At 35.0% G+C, this 6151-nt stretch overlaps 1 long non-coding RNA gene across 1 annotated transcript; it reads right to left on the bottom strand.

Annotated features, from left to right (window-relative positions):
- Positions 1-621: 621 nt before the first annotated feature.
- Positions 622-5679, bottom strand: LOC144431399 (uncharacterized). Its single transcript, XR_013479978.1, has 4 exons — positions 5641-5679; positions 4898-4959; positions 3665-3783; positions 622-2286 (listed from the first exon to the last, which is right to left on the bottom strand). It is a non-coding gene; the product is annotated as an uncharacterized LOC144431399 (long non-coding RNA).
- Positions 5680-6151: the final 472 nt, after the last annotated feature.

The raw sequence follows: 6151 nt of genomic DNA, 5'->3' as shown, positions 1-6151 counted from the left end.
AGACAAAAGGTACATCGCGCGAACAATTTACAGTGTTTCCATTTCAGTTCCTATATGGTATACATTTTAAAGAAATCCTAACATAACACAAATTTACAATGTCTGAAAAGCGTTTTCAATCTGCTGTGAGACTGCTAATACAAAGCTTATGGTTATATCTTCCGTTTTAGATTTTAGTACTAATATTTTATAATGCCGGTTTTCAATTAAGAAATTGGGTTGCGAATTCATCTGGTATTAAGCCTATTAAAATGTTTAGCATTTAAATTAAGTAAAGTAATTTTAACTTATTTAGGAATAGTAATAGATACCAATTTTAAAATTGATTGTGGGAATCCGTGAATAGTGGTGATGAATGTAAATTAGAAAGATTCAAAAGATTTTAATAACATACTTGCTCTTTAGACTCGAGGCAGCCACCTCTCTCAGTGATGCATAATCGGACGAATAACCCCGCATGTCTTTAGATATAATGATGAATTGTCTTTCCCTCTTTCAAGAAGTGTTTCAGAAAGCTGAAATTTGTATGAGATAATGAAATGTAGGTAAATTTCGTATGATATTGGTTTGAATTATGTATAGATGTTCGAACTACGTCATTATTAAGTTTGAGGTTTATAAGTTACAGAAAATGTAATTTGACAGGAGCACAGAGAAACTATGCTTATGCTTTAGAGTTTAGATACATAAAAATGAAAATATTAATTTTCAGTTCATTGACAAATTATTCACAGATTTCCCTCTAAATTACAAATATTACTTTGGAATGATTTGTCAGCGTATAATATTGCAATACATCATGTAAAATATATTTATATTCATGAATGGCACGTTGAAAATACGGCTACATATTCAAGAAAGGAAAATATCGAAAATAAGGCGGGAAAGATAAAATCTAACAAATTTTTCCTTTACGCCCCTCAATAAATTGTCCACGCCCTTGTGATAAGCTATGCTTATTCTAAAGATACGAAGACGACAACTTGTAGAATACTGATATCCATTTACATTCATTCTATATTATTTGCAGATTTTCAATATTATAAATATTACTTATTTTGAATTTGAAATCGAGCAGCGACACCCAAGTTTCTAATATCTAATTAAACAAGAGAGCAATGCTCAAATATATGGACACGCAGAACAATTCCCCAAAAATCATATGCGGTGACCAACGACTAACATACCGGCGGTGACTTACCAGTACCTGTATCGGGGTACCGTGACGTTACAGGGACTGTCATAGATATTTTAGGTCCTGTGACAATTGAAACATCAGTTGAAATATCTCGTGATATGAGTCAATTATGTACCGTATTATCGGATCAGGTACCGAACCACAGTCAAACATTTCACATAAAAACGTTACTAAATAACATGCGTCAACTTAACACCAGCCGAATCGGGGTACAATTTTTGGTACAGTGACTGTCATAGCCGTTTAGGGCTGCTGGACAATTCGACTACACGGACAACTCACCAGGCCTAGGGTGGTGTAGCCAGTCTGCGGACAATTTCATTCAAAACGCTATAAAACAAAAACCAATATATCTAACCCGTTAATTTTTTCACCGTGGGTGCATTGGCGGCATTTATTCTACACGCTAAACCTCGTATTAAATTTCTACGACAAAGGGTTAACGCTATACAAATCCCCAAAGTACGGCACTGGAAAGATGTATTTGCGACCGAACGACCAGTGTGCGACCGATTTCAAGCCTTAATCATCGTTTCTGCTGCGTCGAGACTATCGCATACGCAGCCATACAGCAATCAAACAGACAAAACACGGTGGTCGCAAATTGGTTGACAATTGTTGGTCTTGTGACAGCGTGAAAACATTGGGCTTCTAATTGCATTTCTGACCGTCATATATTTCAAGAACACGGTTATTTCGAACAAAACTCGTTAAATTATAAACAAAGCACCCTATCACAGCAATCAAACAGACGAAAACACGGTGGCCGCCAATTGGTTGACAAAGATATTATCGACGTATCGGAAATGCACACCCCCTATTCCCCCTCCTTCAAATGTAGAAACGCGAAACTTTCAAATATGGTTAAAAGAAACACAACTCTACCCACCTGCCAAGTTTCATCTTTTTATTTTTCATATTTGTATGGATTTTCAAGCTTTTGACAGCTACGGGTTAGTTCAGTGTCACCGCGCTGTGTTACGGTACCAGAACTTCTCTATCTTTAGAAGGTCCTGTCTTGTGACAGCGTGAATTGAAATTGCAAGATGGTCCGTTGGACACAAAATGGCGTCCGATATCCGCAGAACCTATGACGTCATAGCAAACAAAAACAAATCTTACAGAGCTAACAGAAATATTTGAAATAAATAAAAGTAATAGCCTTCTGGAGAAAAATTTCATCTTCAACCACTGAAAATTTCAAAGCAATTAGTCCAGTAATCAAAGAGAAAAGCGACTTTTTAAAAACGTGTCAAAGAACAAGAACAAGAACAACAACAACATAATATTGAAACGATCGTTATGTCCACTACGTGTCCAAAAAGTAAGAATTCCAGAGTTTTGAAACTACTATATCTCATATTGACGGCGTGTGCCGTATAAACGATCCAACTAACACCATTCAGTAGAGATTATAAACGAGAGTTTATATGAATTCAGCTCTTCACACGTGATTAGGCATAACACGACGTGACCCGCACCAACAATAGGGAAAATATGACATATATTTCCATGTCTCTAAATTTAAACAGTCATGAACATATGAATACTTAGCACTTTTACCAAGGGGATATGGACCAAAAAAAGTTTACACTTGGTTGAATATAATTTACACAGTATTGTTTTTGAAAATTTTAGTTGGGACACGAGTTCTTTAAGGTGTAAGATTAACGGCTATCTTAATAAACTTAGTATGACTCACTCTTATAATATCATTATTGGAAATTTGGGGCGATTTCAGTTTGAAGTATAGTTGGGAACATCAACTGTTTACTACCAGAGCATGCAGGTCACGATGAGCTACATTTAAATTTAAGACATTAGTCTGATTACCATTATCATTTGTGGCAAAAACGCTCATCAGATTAATAAAAAAGGCCAGGACTACGATTTCAGGGAAATTAGGCATATTAGTGTGTATATAGGCACCCCATGATAAACAACAAGGTAAACAATAAGTTTTAATATTTGCATGGTTATTAAGTTGGGGTGTGTTTTACCCGAATTGCACTTAAGGAGGCATAGTTCAAATCTTTTCAGTATCTCTGCAGTTATACACTGCTGGATTAACTTATAGTATCACTTTAAAAAAATTCACTGTTTGTAGTAATCACAACGTGACGCCCTATTGCGATGAAACGCCTTTTATTTATGCTGACCCAATGAACTTTACCTAAACTGACATTACAAGATAGTAATTGGTCTTTCGGTTTGGACGATTAAACGAAACAACAGCAGATGGGACAACACAGCAGTTAGCCCCTGAACGTGCAGCGCTATACTGACTACGCCATTATTCACCGGATATTGCTATAGTTAATTTGTAGTACAGAATAGTTAATTTCGCGATTATACTCAAAACATTAAAAGTAATAATTTGTCTGTCGATTTCCCGAAAAAAAATACAACATATTATTTATTTATAGACATGTAAATTGAAAGATTTCAAATGATATGATTACATACTTGCTCTTCAGACTTGATAGGCCTCCATCTCACTCAGTGATGAAAATCTGACACTTCACGAATTTTTTTTGGTGCAATGATAAATTGTTCTGTCGACTTTCAAGCAGTGTTTTAAAACGCTGAAAATCAATATATAGATCGTGATTTTGTGTAAGCCAATTCTAAATTTGAATTAAACTAAATTTCGTGGAGCCAACTATGCCATTTTCAGGTAGTTAATTCACACAAATGTTATTTGACAGAGACACTACAAAGCTATGCTTATGCTAAAGATACAAAAAAACCAACTATGTAATTCAATTGAGGTCATTTTCAACTATGTCGCTGATTTCACCAAAATTACATCCTTTAGTTAAAATGATATGTTAGTGTATCATATTGTACCTCATTTTGTATTGTTAAAGTGAGACTCTTTTCTGAATATTTTCTTCTAAAAATATACGTAAGTTTTAATAAAATACGTAACGGGTAAATTTCGACATTTAATTTCATAAAATTTAAAATTTAGAAAATTTAGACGAATAGACGAATAAAATTTATTCAGCGATTGACATTAAATTTCAAATATAAACTCTATAACATATCAGGTGTAGTCTTCAAACTGCACAAATTGCAAATATTACAATAACAATAAAATACTCAATGAATTTATTTAACTCTTTCATGGAGTATATGACTAATTAATTACCTCTGATCAGTAATTTGTAGCATTATCACATTGTTCACGGTAGAGATCGCAAACTGGGGATATATACTATATTTATAGTACTTTTTTGGACTTCTGCTTCGAAACACAATTATTAAAGCCTGTGCAAAATCTAAATCTTACAATTTCGATAGAATGCACAGGATCAAAAAAGCGGCATGACAATGTTCGGACCTCCTGAAGTATGCGCACCAAGATGGCGCACAACCTGAACTCAGGTTGTGTACCTGGTTAGGATTCAGGTTATGCGACATTTTGGTGCGCATACATCAGGAGCACCCAATGTTGGCTTGCATCGAACTATTTAGCATTTTAAACGAGAACGTGGGTCTGACTTTTTTATATAAATCTTACAATTTCGAGAGAAAACACATGATCAGATAAGTGGCATAACAATGCTGACTCTGATCGCAAGACCAGAGACGCGGTGCGCTCGCATCGAATTTTTTAGCATTTTAAACAAAAACAGTGGTATACAGGAATCAATAGGCGTCGGAAGTCAAATAAAATGTTCAAATAATATTTACTTGTAATATTCCTCGTTCGTTAGTTCGTGTCTTTGAATCTTTAACCTTCAATATTTCTTCATCTGAAAAAAAGTTAAGATATTGATAAATAAATTGTCGCAGAACTGTAGCTAGCATAATCAATGGACAGTGGGACTGAATTCATCGGATCTTTTGCACAAAGCTCCCGCCACGTTTTAAAATGGCATATTAGTAATTATCCATTTGGGGTCAGGAAGGATTTAAAAAATTGAATTTCCAGTGCAATCTGCATTCCTAACTTAAACTGGATAATTACTAATTCTCTTATTTTGAACGTTGGTAGGGTCTTTGTACAAAGATCCAATCTATACACAATAATATATTAAAGTAAAAAGGCTATGGCGAATCTCTATTAAACCATGGATTTTGCGCTACATTTGCGAAAGTTTTGAAAGTAATGCATTACATTCATGTTAAACGTACCATGTTGAATGCAGCTTGCGTAGTTACGTAGATCAGTGTATTAAGTTTAAGTTTCTTCATGATAAGCTTATGTATTGTCATATAGGTTTTAAGTTTGGCCTATTTGTGAGAAAACGATGGAACCCGCTGTTAGTGAGTTGGGTGCAAAAGAGAATCATCCATCAATCTAGACTTCTGTATTAGTTAATAAGTCCAATTCGTATAGGCCCGAAAACCTCTAATTTACCACTTATACAATAGTAAAATGAAAGCAATATAATAGCAATGAAAACAATGGGTATAAAGAACATTTAACTCACCTGAATATTGTTTCGAACTCGCTGTCCTAACCCAACAGGCAGCTTATCCATACATCCTACACAAACTCAAATCTTATCCTATCACTAACATTTGTGACTGACTGAAAGCGATGTCGCTTGTGGCTTCCCGCGCAAAAATATCTGACGAAAAAAGCTATCTGATTGTTGGTAATCAAATGTTTTTACCTGATTACTTTAATTACTCCAGGTTGTCGTTAAGAGCCGATCACGCTTCTGACGCATGATCTCAAAGTTGCAGAATGCAAATGGCGGTTGGATTTGCTTTATTCGTAGTATAATACCTAGTTCACAGTAATATTCTCAGGATCTTTTGTAACAAGCCCCGCCCCAAAACAACACCCCGCCAACGCTCGAATTAAATAAAAATAGTACTTATTCAGTTAAGGTGAGGGATGCAGATTCAGCCGGAAATTCAAATTTTCGAATCGTTCTAACCCAAAACCCTAACTGCATAATTACTCATTTTTTATTTTAAAACTTGACAGGGGTG

Source organism: Styela clava, chromosome 13 (genome assembly GCF_964204865.1).
Source record: "Styela clava chromosome 13, kaStyClav1.hap1.2, whole genome shotgun sequence".
Taxonomy (NCBI): Eukaryota; Metazoa; Chordata; class Ascidiacea; order Stolidobranchia; family Styelidae; genus Styela; species Styela clava.
Note: the sequence above shows the minus strand (reverse complement) of the source record. Positions and strands in the feature narration are given on the sequence as shown.